Raw genomic sequence first — 20,718 nt, 5'->3', positions numbered from 1 at the left:
GAAATTAGCAGCTAAAGGAGAGAGATAATGAGCACAGATAAACAATCAGCAGCTCTGTGGTCCCCTCTACTCATCTCTGAGGGATTCTTCTGAATTCACAACACTCAAAGCCTGGTTTATATGTGGCTTCGTTTCATGTGTCAAGAAGGGGTGAGGAACATGTGCCCCCTCCAATGATACTCAACTACAATGCCCAGTATCCTGATCATTGGTCATGCTTGCTGAGGATGATGGGAATTGGAGTTCAGCAATATCCCCACCCCTTTGCATAAAGTGTAGCCAGACTCTCAGAGCATGAACTGTGAGACAAGAGAGCCTTACTTCTGCCATGAAGTCACTACAGGAACATAAGAACAAAAGCAAAGTCCTGTTGGAGTAGGCCAAAGGCCCATATGGTCCTCCATCCTGGTCTTACAGTGACCAACCAGATCTGATGGGAAACCTATAAGCAGGATGTTAGTACAACAGCACTCTCCCACCTGAGTGATATACAGGAGCATACTGCCTCCAACATACAAAGAGGCATACAAATAAAATGCATGAATGAATGAAAAGTGAAGGCAGAATATGAATGCAACCAGTGGTAACTGAGGCAGACTTGTTGCCCTTCTTTGCAGCTTGTGGTGATGGCGGCAACATTAGGGGGCATTTTCAGTCCTCTAGGCAGAACACAATGACAATACGCCAATGTCTCAGTATCTCCCCCTCTGCCCTTTTGAAGGAACAGGTTACCCAAGCCTGACTGTGCAGGCACCCCAAACCGAACCTGTTCCTTCACTTTCAAAATAAACCAGCCAGTCTTGCTCAGGTGAAGCTCAGCCTGGCTACTGGGAATAGGCATGCCACAAAATAACAAGAGGACAAGAACCTGCACCACGACAACTCATCAGCAATTTTCATTTATGGGAATAAGCAAACACACTGCAGATGGCAATCACATGTTGGCACAAACAGCAGGTGGTGCCTGGGCCTGCAGAAACTCTGGAGGGAATTAAGCAAAGCAAATAAAACTGTGTACAAGATGGGTTTTGGTTTTTTTAAAGGGGGAGGCGCAGAGACCGTGAACACTGCAACAGCTCAAGAATGCACAGAGCAGGAGGACAAGGAGTGTAGCTTTGGATGAGCCCCAAGGGTCAGACAGAGAGACTGGAAGGCTGTATTTGGGCCCAGAGCTTAAAGTTCCCCACTCCTAGCATATGCACTAAAAGGATGGGATAGAAATGTCTCTATGCCTAGATAAAATAAAATACACATCCATTCACATAGCTAGAAAGCAGAGTTCTGCTAACTATATTCAGAACACCATGGCATCTTGGATAGCTGTTCCTTCTTCCCAATAACAAATCAAACAAATGAATCTTGGATGCCTTCAAAAGACAAATTCAGGGAGGTCAAGGCTATCAATGGCTACTGTTCTACCTCCACCATCAGAGGCAATGCACCTTCAAATCCTAGTTTTGGGGAACTGCAGGTGGGGAGTAGCACTCAAGTCCTGTTTGCGGGCTTCGCATAGGGGCATCTAGTGGGGAACTGTGAGAACAGGACGCTGGACTAGATGGGCCTTTGGCCTGATTGAGGAGAACTCTTGTTTTCTTTCGTTGTAAAGTTAAGTGGAGTCTTTTTAAAAAAATAAAAATAAAAATACAGTTGTTTTTTTTAAAAAAAACATATTTGGTCAAAATGGCCACTTTCTTGCATAAGGAAGTATACCACAGAATCTGTAGAACTGCAAATTTTGTCTGGGTTTGGGATCATGCATTGTTGTTGGCAATGCAAATTCAGCAGGCTTGCATCAAAATGTGAACTGAATTAACACTGTCTCCTATTTCTAACGGTGCACACGGAAAACTGTAAGAACATATGTGTGTGTGTGTGTGTGTGTGTGTGTGTGTGTGTGTGTAGGTGTGTGAGAGAGCTAGAGAGATACTGGCAGTATAACATAATTCCTCTTGCTGATTTGTGGATGCAATTGCACAGTTCAGCATTCAGCTGCCGTTCACTGTGCCCACAAAATTACACCCACAATTGATTGTGAGTGCAAAAAATTGAGGCTGTTTAAGTAATAAATGATTCCTGGTATTCCCTCGTCAGACAGCTGCCTTTGTTTTGAGTCACTCCTCAGAACTCCCTGTTCTAATACATCAAGGACTTCTCTATACTGGTTGTGGGGAACCTTTGGCCCTCCAGATGTTGCTGAATTGCAGCTCCCGTCATCACTGGCCATTGGTCATGCTTGCTGGGGCTGATGGGAGCTGTAGTTCAGCAGCATCTGGAGGACCAAAGGTGTGTGGGAGAGAGAGTGTGCATACAGGTATAGGGATGTAGGTTAAAGGGGCCTTGTCTGCATCATGCCAGGACACATTCTACTACCACAGGTAGGAGAGAACACTGTCAAAATTCATTCCCAGAAAACAACAAATTCATGAAGTATAGCGCTGCCAATGGCTACTAGTCATGGCGGCCATGTTTTATCTCCATTGTGAGGGGTCATATGTCCCTGAATACCAGCTGCTGAGAATCTCAAGTGTGGGGGGTGCTGTTGTGCTCTGGTCCTGCCTGAAAGCTTCCCACAGGGATCTGGTTGGTCACTGCGAGGACAGGATGCTGGACTAGATGGGTCACTGGCCTGATCCAGCAGGCTCTCCTTATAAGCAGGGTTTGGTGGTTTCAGTTCCCTGGTGGCAAAGCTGACTCAGATTGTAGCCTGTTTACTCTGTTCCATAGAACAGTATGTCAGCATACTGCTGTCTTACATCCCTCTGTTATGATGCAAGAGCTGCATTTGCCAGCCTGGCACCTTCCAGATGTTTTCGACTACATACTAGCTGTGGCTGGTGGGAGCTGAAGCCAAAAGCCTCTGGAGGGTCAGTGAAAGTTTTGTTAAAGTTTGACTGAACCCTGAGACAATACAAGGTATGGTGAAGTTGATTCTTCTGCTTTCCAAATTTCTGCATGTTATATTAAATGTTTTCTCTCTCTAAACCTAGGGATCTCCACCTCCCATTTCCATGAGAGCATGGTCTAATTGCAACATACTGTACTGCAGCATCAATGAAAATGGGGCATGTGTACTAGGATTAAAGTGGTGGTGTAGGGGGAGTGGAACTGATGTAGCTGCAAGCAAAATATTTAATGTAACATGTAGCTAGGCCCTGTGATATGCAATGTGCATGTCTTGTTCAACCTGGCAAAAAGCTCTCTCCTCCCACATCCCAAGCTCAGCTCTTACAAAGCTTACCCTAGCTTTATTGCTGATAACAATGGCTGCAGCATGTCTTGGCTGAGATATTTTGGGCAGGGAAAGTTACAAATGAAATGATAAAAAAGCCACGTGGTTGTCAATATCGACTATAACACTATCACTTGTCGTATCAGTAAGCCCCATCCTTTCCATGAGCTTCAGCTTCTGTGATACCACAGAATGTCCACAAATATCCCACTTGCTCAAAGAGAAGTCTGACACAGGAGCTGTGTTCAGATGGCTACCTAAACATGGGGATGGGGGCAATGGCACACAAGCCCTGCCCCTAACATTCCTTGTTAGCCCTGGTCATACAATGTTGAGTTGGGAATGCCCGCAATGCATCAATGATCACCTGCAGGGTTCTACTTGTGTTTGAGTAACAGCCCTTCATAGATCTTCCTCATGAAACATGGGAATATTGGGGTCTGAGTGAGCAGGGCCAACCCAAATAGGGGTGGTTGTGTGCATGCCCCCCCCCACTTTTAAATATCACATGATCAAATGTTGGGTTTGTGGAAGCAGAGGATCAGTCGGGCTTGTCAAAGGGAAACCTCACACGTGGCCTATAAGGCAGGGCTAGCCAGCATGTTGCCCTCCAGATGTTGATGAACTGCAACTCCCATTATCCCTGCCTGTCAGCTATGCTGAGTGGTGGGTTCTGATAACATCTGGAGGGCATCCCCTTGGCTATGCCACACCTTAAGGGTAAGGAGAGCTTGCGTGCTGTTGGAGGAGAATCCAAAGAGCTGTTGGAAGGCTGCATTCCTTAGTTTAATTCAAAATAACCAGTTCTGTGGAAGGGTTGGCTACAGGTTTCAAGAAATGCAAACATTAAAATTTATCCAGCTGTCAAATGCATGCTTAGCAGGGTTTAAAAGAGTGCATTTCACAATCGCAATCTGCCTACTGACAGCCTCATCTGCATTCCCTCGGTGTGCACCCGCGACCACATCAAGTGCTACCAGCAGTAGCGTCCCAATCCTTGCTTATTATTACATTGGCTCATGGTGCAGAATACTTGTAGCCAGGGCTGGGTGGGTGGTGGGAAGACTCAGCTGTATCCCATTGTCTCTTAATGGGCACTGTTTCCAGCAGCCCGTGATCAGCTGCTCTGTTCTGACCACAGAGCCTTTGTTAATGCCCATGATACAAATGGCCAAAGGGCCCAGCTGTCTTTTTCAGAGCCCAGAGGATGGACCCTTAGAAACATAATCTTGGGTTTTGTAACGTATTCAAATCTGAAGCTGATTCACAAACCCCAGAAATCAGAATATATAAGATGCTGCTGAGAAAGAACCAGATATCTGCTCAGCAGTGGACTGAGGCCAATGGCCCATCTAGGCCAGCATCCTGATCTCACAGTGGCCAACTGGATGCCTGTGGGAATCCTGCAAGCATTCTCCCCTCCTATGACTCCCAGCAGCTGGTGTTCAGAGGCATGATGCCTCAAGAGTGGAGGCACCAGAAAGGCTGCAATAAAACATTTCAAACAGTTCAGATACATCTTGAAACGGAAGGGAAACAACAACAACCGCTCATCCTTAAAAACAACCCATAATGGCCCAAGAAGGCACCACATGGGTTCCACATGGTCACAGTAATACTCAATCTCCATGTCATAACAGTTTTCATCTCATCAAGATCCCAGAGAGAAAACCAGACATGTATGAATTGCCAGCTTTGCACAGTTTCCTGAGGGCTAGGGGTAATAACATGAAAAGGAAAGCATATTGATCAGCTCAGGATTTTTTTAAGGGGTGTGTGCAGGGCTTGACAAGTCATAAAATGATGCCTATCTTAGACCAGCAACCATTGAGACCCCAACTCCCCCTCCCCTAAAGACCTGGCACTCAAGTACGGCCTGAGCTGCCCAGAGAACTTTTCATTATGGGATGGTCTACATCCAATATCAATCCACATATTGATGTATCCACATATTGATCTGAGCAACCCTAATCTCTGAGTGGCAAGAGACTCCAGGGATACCTGCCTTTTCTCAGGGTTTGGTTTCCTTGGGATGAAGGTCCAGGGAGGCTGTGGGATCTTTATTTACACATATTTACAACCCGAGTGTAGGATGGAGGGGATCAGAGCATGAAAATCTTGCTTCCCTATTAGGTTTCCAGGGAAGCTCCAAGTCACAGCTTTGGGTCTGGCACAGAGAAGGCATGCCTCTGCTTCTCCAGATTCCAGCATCAGCCAAAACCTCTACTTCTCCCTCTCCCTCTCTCTCCCACACAGACCACCTTGGCCTATTGTTTTCCACCCTTGTATGATGTGGCATCTTGTCAGGTGAGATGCAGATTTTATGCAAACCTATCCTCTTATTTGGTGATGTGTTTAGAGATCCATGCATTTCTTCATAACAAGTACACCACTAAGGGCCTTGAACTTAGTGCTACATTGAATTCCTCCCAAAATCTCTGTAGCTTTTAATATTTCTTACAAGCCCCACATCAACACCTGATTCAGCAGTTGCCATTAAGTTTCCTAACAGTGTCCCTGAACAGCATTACGCCAGAGGCACTTTCAAATTGACTGGATGCTGGATACTCTATGGAGGGCTCCATCAAACCTGGATCTGGTCCTGATTTCTGAAAGTGCTTTATTATTTAACCTGGGACTCTCATGGCCCTAGACCAGCCTTCCCCAGTCGCCTGCCCTCTGGATGTTTTGAGCTACAATTCCCATCATCCTTGATTCTTAAAATCATGTACCCATTGGTGGGAACCAGGCTGGGGAAAGCTGGTTTAGAACCATCAAAGAGGAAGACAGGGTTGGTGCAAGGCATTTAAAAGTTTAATTGCACTGGCCACCACTCGCTTCATGTTACATCAGACTTCTGATGCAATGTTAACAATAAAAACTGTTTTGAACTGCTAGAAAGTTTTTAGCAGGGATAAAACGCCTCCAGTCACAGAAGCCTCACCTGCTCCTATTTTAAAAATTAACCTCAGACTTAGGCCAAACAAAGTTGATTGGACCCTTCAGCACACAAATGGCTCGCACAACCTCTCCAGCAACAGGGCTTTCAAAGTTAGCAAAAGGTGAAAGGTTGCACACCCAAAATTCTGCCTCTGTGTGCACAGAGATAATTATCTTGTATCAACCTTTGCCAAACAGGTGCCCTCCAGCTGTTCTAGACAACAGCTCTCATCAGCCCCAACTCAGGCTGGGTTGGAGAAAGCGGAGTCACGCCATCTGCTCTGCATTCATGATCCAGATTGCAAGAAATGCATAGTTAGGGGTGCCGCTTTGCCAGGAGGTTGAAGGAGGGGGCAGAAGACAGAGAAAGGAGGAGAGCTGGCCAGAGGGCTAAAACGTGGATTAGAAAAACAGAGCAGGACTGGATTGTTAAGCGGGAGGGTATAATGCTGTGCTATTTTGGGAGGCAAAAAAGAGAAGAGGCCTGGCAGGAAGGGCACCCCCTTCTCCCACAAAAATGCCTGAAAGGTCTTTCCTTTTCAGGGTTTCTTAGCTTTCTTCTCTGTCATGCCTGGTTTTCCTTCCTGCCTGATGCCACGCCCTGACAGCCCTGGGTGGCTCTGGGTCACTCATCCCAACTTGTAGTGATCAGGGGCTGTCTCACCCTGACTCCAATTAAATGTAGACCTCCCCCCCCAGGTCCAATTTGGCTCAGGATTTGGACCTTGGATGAATCTGGTCTACAGCTCTAGATTTCAGTAAGTTTTACCTCATGTAGCTGAGCTGAAGCTGCTCTGCCTGGTGGAAAATTTCATCATAATGAACATTATATTACTGTAGCTCAGACATTGCTAGCTGCTGTCCTCTTGCTGTTTTGAACTACAAATCTTATCAGCCCCACCGAATCTGGCTATGCAGGAAGGAACCAGGTTAGGGATGGCTGTGGTAGTTAGGTAAAGGTAAAGGGACCCCTGACAATTAAGCTCAGTCATGAACGACTCTGGGGTTGCGGCACTCATCTTGCTTTACTGGCCGAAGGAGCCGACGTTTGTCCACAGACAGTTTTTCCGGGTCATGTGGCCAGCATGACTAAGCCGCTTCTGGCGAAACCAGAGCAGTGCACGGAAACGCTGTTTACCTTCCAAGAGTGGTACCTATTTATCTACTTGCACTTGATGTGCTTTCGAACTGCTAGGCTGGCAGGAGATGGGACCGAACAACGGGAGCTCACCCCACCGCAGGGATTCTAACCGCCGATCTTTCGATCAGAAAGCCCAAGAGGCACAGTGGTTTAACCCACAGTGCCACCTGTGTCCCTCGCTGTGGTAGTTACTTGCTCATTTACCTGCAGCTCAGAATCCAGAGTCCTGAACATGTAAAGATGTTTTGCTGTTGGGATGCAAAAGTCAGGAATCACCTCTTGACAGTAGCTTTGTCCTCTGGGAAGGTGAGCACCCAAATATAATTTAGCAATGTCACATATTTTGAGAAGGTGCCTACCTAAGCATAAATTGGTCAAAGGGTGTGCCCTTGGAAAGACAACACCTTCGGTGTCAATCAAAGAGAAGACACTTTGGTACTACTACTAGTACTATTATTTAAATTTCTATTTCACCCTTCCTCCCAAAGCAGCCTAGGGCAGCAAATATCAAAATGTTAAAAAGATACATTTTTAAGAAAATGGAGTTAAATCATTAAAAAAAAACCTATTAGAAAGCATCTAGAAACATTTAGAAATAAAACCTCTACAAACAATTGCAAAACAAATGCACATTATAGCCCATATTATAACTATAGCCCAACCTCAAACAGCACAGAGGGAAGCAGATATTCCTGTTTGCAGCAAATGGATCTGTGTCTTGGCATGTGCAATTACACTAGTACCTTAGTACTTGAACAGCTTGGCTGCCAAACAAATCGGCTCCCAAATGCCGCAAACCCAGAAGCAAGTGCTCTGGTTTGCGAACGTTTTTTGGAAGCCAAGCGTCTGACGCAGCTTCTGCTTGCATGCAGGAAGCTCCTGCAGCCAATCAGAAGCCGCGCCTTGGTTTCTGAATGGTTTCGGGAGTTGAATGGACTCCCGGAATGGATTAAGTTCGACAACCAAGGTACCACTGTAGTACATGCAAGCATTTAAAAGCAGTGCTTTCCCCCCAGGGGGTACTCAAGAGTACGCAGTACCAGCATATCTCTCTCTCTCTCTCTCTCTCTCTCTCTCTCTCTCTCTCTCTCTCTCTCTCTCTTGGTTAAAAAGTGTGGCACTTACTGTAATAATTTCACGGTGAGTACCCGCACCTATTTTTCTAGAAAAAAAGCACTGTTTAAAAGTTAATAACAGGTACAGTCATGAACGGGATGCGGGTGGCGCTGTGGGTAAAACCTCAGTGCCTAGGACTTGCCGATTGTATGGTTGGCGGTTCGAATCGCCGCGGTGGGGTGAGCTCCCGTCTTTCGGTCCCAGCTCCTGCCCACCTAGCAGTTCGAAAGCACCCCTAAGTGCAAGTAGATAAATAGGTACCGCTTTATAGTGGGAAGGTAAACGGTGTTTCTGTGTGCTGAGCTGGTGCTGGCTCGCCAGAGCAGCTTCGTCACGCTGGCCACGTGACCCGGAAGTGTCTCCGGACAGCGCTGGCCCATGGCCTCTTAAGCGAGATGGGCACACAACCCTAGAGTCGGACACGACTGGCCCGTACGGGCAGGGGTACCTTTACCTTTACCGTCACGAAAGCCCAAAGTATTTCCCACCTTGGCTCCTGCCCTTCTCGTCCATTTTAATCAGAATCTGTTATTGTTATTTTTAAAAAGTAGGAGTACCACTAAACTACAGCTAGCCCTTACTCTCTAAAACAGCATCACAAATCCTTTTAAGGCCAACAGGATTGCACCCAACCAAACAGGTTCACAGAGAAACTAAGAGTGAAGTATCGGCCTAACGATGGCTGAGCATGCTGAGTGGCCAGAGACAGCTGAGTATCTGCACTAGAATTGGGCGACTGGGAAATTGGGGGGGGGGGGGTAGCTAGAGGAACAGAAGTGGAGGAAGGCAAGTCTGGCTGGCTGGCACACACAACAGGAACATGCCACACTGCAACTTTCTTGTTGCAGTTTCCCACTTGAACAGGATTCAAGTGGTTAGAATGTAGAAGTCGAGGCAAGGAGATATTAAAATTCCACAACGGCTATGGGCAAGAGTACAGATTCTGAACATTCGCTGGAGGTAAGTTCACAGTATTTCAAAACAGGACCTGCCAAACACAGCAACCTGCCCCAGCCTGGTGCCCTCGAGATGTTTGGGGCTGATGGTGATTGTGTTCCGAAACATCTGGAGGGCACCAGGTTAGGGAGGCTGAATATAGGGTCTATCAGGGTCACTAAGCAATTTCAGAAACTGGTGCACTTATTTACTTATATTTATTTATGGGAGTATTTATAAACCACCAACTCGTAAGAAAAAATTCACAGCAGTGAATACCGGAAACACAATCCAAAGCGTTAAAACATCATGGAATCATAAAATACAGGGTCAAATGGCCAACAGTTAATTGAGTCTCTAAAAAGGCTTGACAAAACAGAAGCCTTTTCATCATGAGTCAATTTCCTTGCAATGTTCCAGCAGTCCACACTGCATGCCTCACAGGGCAGATATATCCTTCAGCAAGTAAAACAGAAGTCCTGTTAACTTCCCTAGAGCACTTTGAAGTCCCTAAAGCCCATTTAGTGGTTAAAAGCTCTTTAATTCCATGAGCCACGATGCAAAGGTCCTGCGTGGTGCACTCCTTCCAAAGTCACCTATATCAATTCCAGAGGTTGAATTTTTTTTGCAGAGACTGAGACAGCTGCAGATTCCACCAGCTGCCTGCTAGACTTCAGGCTCTGCGTGTCCTGGGCGACTCAAGGAGCCTTTCCCCTCTTTGCTTATTTAATGCAGCAGATCACATAGGCTGATGCCAAAATTGGCCAATCCATCTCCAAAATGTCGTTGCATCTCCCCATTCCCAATTTTTGTGTCCCGCTCAAGTTGATAAAATAACCCTCTCATTCTCCCACAGAGAAAGCAAATCTCATGGGGGGGGTGGTCTCTGCGAGGTAAACATTGGGCTAATACGAATCTTAGCAAAACTGTACTTAATCGGATAAGCCTTCTTGGATTATCTGCCACTATCACCTCTTCCTAGACAACCATTAATCACCAGCTGATGCCTGGCAGCCTTAATATATAAACCTGACCAATTGAATCAGCACATATTTTGATCAAGCACAAAAACAAAGGAATGGAACCCTGTGGGGCTGGTTTCCTGTGACTGGCAGAGCAATTAAGATCAACTGCATGTCAATCAAGAATTCCAAAATGCATATTAGGAGGAGAGTACCTTTAGATAGGGTCAATCAAAAATGTTACAAAATAGGGTGCACATTTTTGCATTCTCCATAACTCTTCATCCAAGGCTTCAACACTAGCCAATGCCGCCACCCCTCAGGCTCTGTTGATAAGTGTTCCAGAGAAATCAAAAGACTGCATATGATTTCATGACATTTTGGCTGTCCTAATACATTTTGTTGGCCATAATAACAAAAAAGAAAAAAAAAATCCACCTGGTCTTTGGCTTTCAATTATTCAGCCTCCTTGAGTGCATGAGATGTTTTAATCCTGCTTCTTTAAAGAATAGAATGGTCTTTTAGATTTTAATGTAGTGGTTTTGTTTTGTTTATAAGTTAATTAATTAATAATAATAATAATAATAATAATAATAATAATAATATGGATTTTGATTTTTTTCTCAGTCAAACTCATGTGACATGGAACATTTTAACCCAGGTATTGCAGCCAACAATTTCATTTTTCCAGTTCCAGAAGAACGGCCCTATTAATTTGTTTGCTGTACAAAAAGAAATAAAGGGGAAAAAAAATATATAAAAAAGAGTCCCATGGTGCCTAAAGACTAACATAATTGTTATGGAAAAGGACTCATTCATGTTTTTAATAGTCAATGGCAGCAATTTTCGAAAGCAACTGGAACCAATGGGGCTCCCAACTTTGTAGAGTTCTCTTTCCAATATTAAGAAAAGACATGGAATATTTAGGAACAACACAGGAAGATAGGAGTCAGAGCAGTGGCCCAGTTAGCTTAGATTGCCCATACCACCTGGCAATGGTTCTTCAGGGCTAGGTAGGACTTGGTTCACATTTTAATATAAGACAAACTGAATTTATTCCTCACCCCTTTGGACAGCACAGTGTAGACTTTGCTATCTGTGCGAATCTAAAGAACACACCTGAACACGGATTCATACAGGAAGCTGCTTTTTGCAGAGTCAAACCATTGGGTCCCTCTAACTCAGTACTGTCCACACTGAAGGCTCATTACCTTTGCCCCACGCTTTCTAGGCACAAGTCTGCACTTTGAAGCTGACCTTCAAAGCCACACTTTGAAGTCCGAGCATTTGTTTGTTTTTGCACCGTCACTTTCCCTGCCTGCATGAACCCACTTTTAACAGCTGAATCGGAGCAAATGGCAATCCACGGAAAACCCGAATTGCTGTCGGTTTCAATTCAGCGTTAAAGAGTGGATCTTCCTAGGGAAAGCAGTGGGACAAAAATAAAAAAAAAGAAGCACTAGGACACGGACCAAGAAAGTGCAGACTTGTGCCTAGAAAGTGTGGGGCAAAGGATAAGTCAGTACCAAATTAGATAGCAGAGGTTCTCCAGGGTTTCAGAAAGGGATATGTCCCAGCGCCATCTGGAGATGCTCAGGATTGAACCTGTGACCTTCTGCATGCAAAGTAGGTGCTCTAGCACTGCACTACGGTCCTTCTCCCCATTTTTCTTTTGTTGCAGTTGCAGAAAGACAACTCTTGCAAGCCATCCATCTTGGCTCAGCTCTTGTGAAATGCATCAATTTCGTCAGCATGGACCAAGGCAGCCACTGAATGGCGGGCGGGTGATTACTTTTGCTCTGTATTTTGTGTGTATTTCAATTCAGCCACTCAGCTGGCGCCTTGCAGTGCCAGCCTGGCATCAACGCGAGAAAAAAGCGCAGACTGCATGTGAGAGACCTATCCTCAGTACTAAATCAGAATTGATGGAAGTCCTTGTTTGAAATGCATGCAGCCCATTGCAGGGAATACCAGGACAGGTGCCACATGCAGAATTCCGGGTGTCAAGACCCCCTCCTCAACATGGGAAAGCAGGAACCTAGGAAGCTGCCTTAAACTGTGTTAAGATGCTTGCTCCATCTAGCTTGCTCTTGACCACACTGACTGGCAGCTGCTCACAGGTTATCAGGCAGGTCCTTTCCCCAGCCATACCTGGACAAAGGCTTGAACCGGGTAGATGTTCTACCATTTAGTCTCCATGCTGAGTATCTCCTGATTTTATCACAGAGGGATCCCTGATGGTATCAAAATGAATTCTACAGTAAGACTCAAAATGGCGGGCCGGTGGGAAGGGGACCAGGAGAGAAGAAAGAAGCAGGCTATATAATTTGCCTGTTCCAACATGTAATGGCTACGTTAATGTTTTCATTGCTTTTCTTTTTTCTTCAAATCAGGCCCTGCCTTTTTGGTCCTTCCGAGACGGTTCCAAACTGGCTCTTCTCAGAGCTGCATTGTGATCTTTATGGTCAGCCCAGAGTGGCCCGCATGGCATCCTGCATGTGCCAAGGTTTTCCGATGAGGGCGGGCAGGCAAGCATTCCAGGGGGCTGTGTCATGCTGAGAGCACGTCAAGGAGATAAAGTGCAGGCAACCAGGATGGAAGAGGCGAGGCTTCCGAGATGCATTCTGCACACCCCCCTCAGCCTTCAACCTAGACTGGAAGGGAAATGGGGATGCATTTCCAGGGCTTCAGCCCCTCCAGCCCAGAAGCTCATTTCCGGAGTCAAAAAGGGCACAACATCTCGCATCCTTCATCTCCACTTCCCCGTATCTCTGGTTCCCCTTCGCTCGCTCTCCACGCAGTGTTGACACAAAAGTCTGCTTTTCTCATCTGGTCTGTTTCGCAGGAGAAGAGGTCAGTAAATAACATCTCAAGGCTCTCTAGAACAAGCAAAAAAGCCTGCAGAAACCAGAGAAGATGTTTTGAAAAACTATCTTTCCTTTTTGCCTCCCTTCTCTGTTCATGTTCAGTTGTGGCCTCCCAGGGCATCGAAAAACATTGGTTCAAAAACTTAATCCCTTTCCCCTGTACATTAAAACAGAAAGTAATACTATACACACCCTGGGTGTACTTGCAGGGGTGACTTTGTTCTCCCCTTTCTGATGCCATCCCATTCTCGTTCTGCTTCCTTATTGCTTGTTAGGCACTTAAGATCAGCCTTTGACAACATGGTGCCCTCCAAATGTTTCCAACCAGCCCCAGGCCACATGGCCAGTGGTCAGGGGTGCAGCATCCTTAGGAGAGTGCCTGTTTAGGGATGGTTGACTAAAGTTGTTAAGCTGGATAACAGCAGAGGAAACTGGCACCCTCTGCAGCCACCTAATTATCCAGAGTAAATGCCACCGGCATGTCTTGCGGAAGTGACTGCTCTAAATGGATTATATAGACTGGAAGGGGGTACTTTCTATTGCCTCTCCTGACAAATAATTTCATTGAATGATCCTGAGCCCCAGTATTCTCTATCCACTTTCTTCTTACAATTTTACAATTTGATATATTAAATATTTTATAATTCCCTGTGTTACAAATCTCCATGGTTCAGAGGTCCATCATTTCATGAACTACCATGGAAATCGAAAACTCTATGCTCAGAATGAAGCACTGTACATTCAGCATGATCACAGATTAAGGGCATTTGTGTCATGGATGTCAATAAGAGAGTTAAGCATCTTCCTGTCAGTGGGGCTTCAATATGCTTAACTTTGGCTAGAAAGCGTCCATTGTGTCGATTTAAATGCATTTGCCTCTACCATTTATACTTATTTGGTAATTTTCCCATTTTATTATGGGTAAGAGGCTTCCTCTTTGACATATATTGCATATCTGTAGGAATCCTGTATTTTTTATTGGGTAATAATTCAATGAAGGTACAGTCCATTCAAAAAAGGTAACAGTCCAGAAATGGTTCCAGTGTGTGATGAACAGCTATTCTCATGAGCCTCAGATAAGGAGAGGGGAATTTAAATAGGAAAAAAAGAGAAAAAGTTATGTCCCCTCCCTTTATATCTGGCACTTTCCAAGACAGTCTTGTGATCTGGGGCAAGGAAAGTAAAGCAAGGGAATTCGCCGTGGGAAAGAGGTGGGGGGAAAGGTATAAGATGTTGCAACTTTGTAGTGCAGGGGTGGGGAACCTCAGGTGCACAGCCCCCCCCCCTCCGGCCCTCAGGACTCTCTTCAGGCATACTGCCATCCCTTAGGCCACACCCCTCCCTACTTCACGGTCTGAGTGCTTTTGCCTGGCTGGGATGCTTCCTTGAACTCTGAACATGGCCCTTGTTCGTCTGGATGGAATAAAGAGAGGTGCATGGGTGAGTGTCTGTGGAGACCTGCCTACTGTACAACAGTGAAATTTATATTTGTTGCTCTGCCTCCTTTTGTTTCTGGCCCCACTGACCACTCACATGTGCCCCTCCCGCTGAAGGTCACCCAGAAGAGCACTTGGCCCTTGGCCTGAAAAATCTTCCCATCCTCTGATGTGGAGCCAGGAAGGAAAGCGGAAAATAAGAGTCAGAGACTCTAAGACACCACAGAACGGGTACTAAGCACAAAAGCTGCAGACACCCCTGCTTAACATTCATTGTCAGCTGTGTGCTAAGCTCTGAAGAGAATACAGACAATGTCCTTCCTCACTCCATTCCCCCACACCAAATCTACAATCTGATGGTCAAACGGCACATGATGGCAACAGAGCCTGCCCTGATCAGTGGGTGGCAGTGAGGAAGAAATCTGACGCATTTCACATTTAAAGGTGAACTTACTTAACTGTCCACTTTATGAAACAATACGCAAACAGAGCTTTCCTCTGAAATTCGCACTTCTCCAAATTTTGCTGTGCAGATCTCCAGCCAAGTAACGCTTACAATTCAAGGCACTGGTTTTTACTATAAAGCCTGAGGACCCCAATATCTCAAGGACCACCTCTCCTCACATCAATTGACCAGGGTCTTGTTTACAAAGATTCACATGAATTAGGAGAAAGCATGGATATGGGGGCAGACCTTCTTCCTCCCCAAAATCAACAGATTGATGTGGAAATGGGTTGAACGTCACTTAAGGTTGGAAAAATGAGAAACAAACAGATTTGTGCTTCCCTGGATAGATAGCCCCAGAATTCCCTGCTCCACAAGAATTGATGTACCAGATTTTGTCTGCAGTGTAGCTAGATCTTTAGAGAGAGGTAGAAGTCATTCAGATTTGTCATGGACACATTCCCTTAGATGCTTAGCCCAGTAGACTGACCTGGTGGTCCCCTAGATAGGGCTGGCTTTGGGTTGAACAGAAGCCAAACCTGTCCTTTTGACATGGAGAGGACAAAGAGAGAGAGAGAGAGAGAGAGAGAGAGAGAGAGAGAGAGAGAGAGAGAGGCAGGCATAGGTCCTATCACAGTGTCACCCACCATGCAGGAGCTCCTAAAAAAACCCAGAAGGTCTGAGAAGCCTGATCGTGGCTATCCCGATCTCTGAACAAAATGAAGAGTTCTCGTTATTTCTCGGGTAATGTTACATAATTGCATTCTGATGAATTACTCGTTCCACTAATCCTCTTAGAGGTTTCTCATAGATGGGCGGGGGTGGGGTGGGGCTGAGGGGCTTGTGGATGATCCCTGCTCTTCCAATTCAGCTTCCTCACCTTGTCTCCAGCGCTCAAATGGAGGCTGGTGCTTTAAAGCTTCTCTCTCTGCAAATCAGCCTTTAAACTGGACGGAAATAAAAGCAGCTTTGTAATGTCCCCCCCTCCCCGCTCCTCTTTCAACAATTCCGCCTCCTTATGTAAACCCCTAAGCTGTCATCAGCCACCATAAAAGCCCAGAACGCAAGACAAATTGGATCAAATGTCCATTTTGCTGCTACAGCCCATTGATAACATACCCATTCTTTTTATTCCTATCAAGCTTGAATTGACAGCGGATGAAAACGGATAAGGTGGCATTGGCTCCCCTCCCTGCAAAGACTGGGGTTTAACTACTTTGCCTCCAAGAGTGTGCTGTGTGTCTTATACAATACTGATGTACTCAATATATGTTTGAAGGTGGTTGTGCAGGAGTAACCTCCAGTAACTTGTATATAGTGGAGGACAAGGTGGGGAGGCTAATCACATTAGGTTCTGGAGAAGGAGCATTCAGATTCTTGTCTCCTTACACCAAAAGAGCTGTCAAGAGAGGGAATGACTTCTGGACCATTACTGTTCAAGCCAGAACAGGTGACTTCAATCTGAACACAACTCATCACTCCAGAGCACACTCTATACACATGTAGCCAGCATGGTGCCTTCCAGATACAACTCCCATCATCTCTGACTATTGTTCATTGTCCTGCCTCTCCCTATCAGACTCAGAACTCAAACTATCACCTTGATTTGAAGGTTTAAAGGTCTTATTCAATAAGACAGTACAGTCTCCCAACATGGTCTACAACTACGTAAGGTCGGGGGGGGGGGAAAGGTAGACGCATTGTACAACCATAAATCTTTGGGCTAGCGGGGCATGTTACTCAACACCACAGTGGTACCTCTGGTTACGAACTTAATTTGTTCTGGAGCTCCATTCTTCACCTGAAACCATTCTTAACCTGAGGTACCATTTTAGCTAATGGGGCCTGCTGCTGGCGCGCGATTTCTGTTCTCATCCTGAGGTAAAGTTCTTAACCCTGGGTTAGTGGAGTCTGTAACCCAAAGTGTTTGTAACCTGAGGTGTTTGTAACCTGAGGTACCACTGTACTTTGGATGCAATTCTTGAAAGGGATCATAACCCTCTGACATTTACACACACACACACACACACACACACACACACACACACACAAACCCCGGATTGGAAAATCCCAGATCTTCTTCAGAGGACCTTATCCAGGTGTCATGTTTTTTGGAGCTTGTGGAGGGCGGGGTGGAGCTGTGTGTGAAGTATAGCACCCTCCTCCATATAGCAGCAGGATAGTACCTATTTTAATGGGGAATGAAATGGTTTACAGGCTTGGTAAAATACAAAAGAGGGGTTGCATGGAGTCAGAAAGACATCAGATAGGCAAAACATTTCCTAGCAGGGAAGCAACCCCTGAGAAGGCCCTCCAGAACATAAGAATACCTGGGTAGGTGTAGGTGTCGCAAAGCTATATAGCCTTAGGCAATCTCTTTAAGATTCTCTGTATAGAGTTACTAATATAGGCCTACTTTAAGTGCCAAGTGGATGCCTCCAATATCCATTCATTTCCCATGTTGTCAGAAGCAAAGACTGAAACTCACAGATTCTTAAAACAAGGAACATGGTATCATTCTCTTCACCTGAAGCCTTCAGATTTTATAAACCTGCCGCAGGGCCTGAATGGAAAGAAAGCTTTGCTTGGGTTTTGTCTCTTGGACACAAAGCTCAACAAAGAGGAAGGAACAGTGCAAGTCAGTTCACTCCTTAATGTGATGGAGAAAGAAACCAGCAATGTCTATAAATCCTCTACCTTTGCCCTAAACACAACTATGGGACTGTTCTAGCAAAGACTGATGCGCAGCATCATCCCCAAGATGAATGAGCTTGATGAAGGACCTGCTTCTGTCAAAAAGCGCAGGAGGCCTTTGGAGAAACTGTTGAGTCGTTTGTCAGCATATATGAATATGATGAGTATTGCGTAACATTTTAGAGAGAGAGATTGTTGCTTGGAGTTCTAGACAAAGGGCTTTCTGAAAGGAAAAAGTGGCGCCTGCAACAAAATATTGCAGCATGCAGTGCTGCTTTTCAGGTTTACAGTCATTCAGTTTCATCTCCCCCTGTTATTTAGGTTTTTTCATCGTCCTCCTCCTCCATCAGTCCAAGCCTACTAAGCATGTTCCGTTATCGTTGAGCTGTTTCTCTGCCGCTGTTTTCACCTCTATTTTTTTGTGCTGGGTGAGGAGCTCATGCTGACCTTTCCTCTCATGGGAGCCCAGGGCTCACAAAACTACAATATATACAGTTTAAAAGCCCTTTAAAATACTTCCATAAAAATAAAACCAGCAGCTGAGGTGGCAATAGACATTTACGTCTCAAAGGCCGAAATTACAAATACGTCTTTCATCTGGTCTAAATGCCAACAATGTGGGGGACACAGCATCACCCCAAGAAGGGAGCTTCACAAATGGGGCATCCCCACTAAGAATACCTTGCCCTGAATCGCCACTCCATAGGCCTTTCTCATGGACAACAGTACTAACAGCAGATCTCAAAGCGAGGGCTGGCAGCTGCAAGGAGGCGGCGATTCTGTAAGTAATTGGTTTCTCAGTTAAGTCATCCATCAACTTCACATACGATTCAGTTAATAGAGGACTTTAACTTGGATGCCCTTAGCATGTTTGTGAAGAATTAAGTCCTGTGTTAATTGCATCGTTTTGTTGGCACCCGTCTGTCTCGGGGAGACAATGGAGGAGTGCACTTTTAGGGGTAAAATCAAACCGTTGGGAGAGTTAAGAGTGTCTGCTGTGGCTGTAGAGGGGTTGAGTGAGGGTTAGGACCCTGGTCTCCCATGTCTTAGTCCACTAGACCAGTGTTTCCCAACCTTGTGCCTCCAGATGTTTTTGGCCTACAACTCCCATCATCCCTGACTAGCAAGACCAGTGGCAAGGGATGATGGGAATTGTAGGCCAAAAACAGCTGGAGGCACAAGGTTGGGAAACACTGCACTAGACAACACTAGCTTTGGGGACAACTGTTTTGTTCAAAACCTATTCAGGATCCTGGGATGCATTCCCCAAGGAAGCTCATATCTTTATGTGCCAGGCAAAACCAGAATGGCTGGAGCAACCCATTCAGATGGGTGGGGTATAAATAATAAAAATATTTTAAAAATTCTTATTCCTCTTCTACCATGCGTTTGGTAAATTAAGCAATCTATGAGCTTTTAAACTAGGGGTTATTGTTTTTGTGGGTTACTGTGTAATGTATTTTTGTGTTTTTTTATATTGTAAACCACACTGTGATACGCCTTATACCAGGGGTGGAGAACATCCTCCCCAAAGACCAAATTAGGCCCACTGGTCCTTCCTATTTGGCCAGTGAGGTGAGGGGCAGGTAAAGGCACAGCTGGGTCAAAGGCTGTGTACACCCATCATCTGCAAGCCCCAACAATCAGCTGATCGCCTGCATGGCAAAAAGAAAAAGTTGGAAAATGATGTCATTTTGATGCCAGACCCTGCCCACTGTCACATCTGGCTTTCAGCGGGTGAGGAAATTAAGGATCTGGCCCACCGGCTGACTCCAGTTCTCCACCTCTGTCTTACCCTGCCTTGGATGCTCAGACACACCCACAAGCAGCAGAGAGGAAAAGTTTGTGTCCACTGGATCATCTCCTCAGTGCCAGGATGGGACTCATGAAAACACCAGGAGGGCTAGAAGTGCATGGAGACACCTGATCTACTACTCAAAGGAGAACCTGTGGACATTGTTTTCACACCTGAAACCAAACCATGCAGAATCCATACCCTCTTACAAGGCAAGTTTGAAATGGAAAGATTGAGGGAATGCTGCTTAGAGATTATACAGAACATAAGCAGCATATATAAATGCTTGAAAATAAATAGCTAAATAACTAAATACCGCATTTTTCCACGTATAACACGCCCCTGTGTATAAGGCGCCCCCTATTTTGGGGGACTCCAAATCAAGAAAATCCCCCTATGCACTATCCGTGTATAAGACGAGTCCCAAATTTTAACACAAAAACGTAGTCTTATACACGGAAAAGTACGGTAACTAACTAACGAACTAACTAACTAAGCATGGGACAATTGAGGAAATCATGCTGTGTGTCAGTATAACTGCAATCATCAAGAAAATAAAAATGGGTTTTAAGGAATCCATTTGTGTAAGTTTAGTGAGAATATGATGTACTTTGCCCACAAGAGAGCCTTTTCCTGAAAGTGACAGATTTTCCCCCAATTGGATGCCTGGAATGGGTCACAGTGCATATTGATGCTTAAGGCTTAAGCCCATGCAGCGCCCATTTCTCTGCCTGCTTCTGAAAACAGGCTTCATCACCTCCAAATGGCTACCCATGAGCCACCACTTCAAGAAACCTTGTGAAAAACAGATCAGGGTGGCTCTTTGCAGTGCTTCAGAGATGGCCAGGAAGCATTTTGCAGACCACGGACAACAGATAACCAAGCAACTAGGAAGCTCTAATAACAAAATGGCCCTGGATTGTTGTGAGGAAAGAAATCCTATGCCTTCCCCACCAGGAACACCAGGAGACATCTTGTGTGACTGACAGCAACGTTACTCCTCAGATTGTCACTTCATCCAGCTCAGTTATTTGTAAGCCTTTGAGATTTAGAGGAGTGGGAGATTATCTCAACTATTAGATGTTTGAAAGGCAATGTTTTACTGAATTTTTTAAAAGAAAGAGAGAGAGAGAGAGAGAGAGAGAGAGAGAGAGAGA

The 20,718-nt window shown here is 45.4% G+C and overlaps 1 protein-coding gene and 2 long non-coding RNA genes across 9 annotated transcripts in view; 1 reads left to right on the top strand and 2 right to left on the bottom strand.

The window, feature by feature from the left end:
- The window catches only part of LOC144328429 (uncharacterized), a 253,965-nt gene that overhangs the window by 173,248 nt on the left and 59,999 nt on the right, over positions 1–20,718 (bottom strand). The window lies entirely within an intron of this gene.
- The window catches only part of GNAO1 (G protein subunit alpha o1), a 170,798-nt gene that overhangs the window by 103,664 nt on the left and 46,416 nt on the right, over positions 1–20,718 (bottom strand). The window lies entirely within an intron of this gene.
- Positions 2,748–12,952, top strand: LOC144328428 (uncharacterized). 2 transcript variants are annotated; one of them, XR_013393657.1, is made up of 4 exons: positions 2,748–2,913; positions 5,486–5,536; positions 12,006–12,104; positions 12,718–12,952. It is a non-coding gene; the product is annotated as an uncharacterized LOC144328428 (long non-coding RNA). The 2 variants fall into 2 exon arrangements; XR_013393656.1 differs by lacking the exon at positions 5,486–5,536 and having other exon boundaries at positions 2,772–2,913.

The sequence above is a fragment of the Podarcis muralis genome, chromosome 7 (genome assembly GCF_964188315.1).
Source record: "Podarcis muralis chromosome 7, rPodMur119.hap1.1, whole genome shotgun sequence".
Taxonomy (NCBI): Eukaryota; Metazoa; Chordata; class Lepidosauria; order Squamata; family Lacertidae; genus Podarcis; species Podarcis muralis.
The sequence above is the reverse complement of the archived record's forward strand: the minus strand, read 5'-3'. Positions and strand labels throughout refer to the sequence as shown.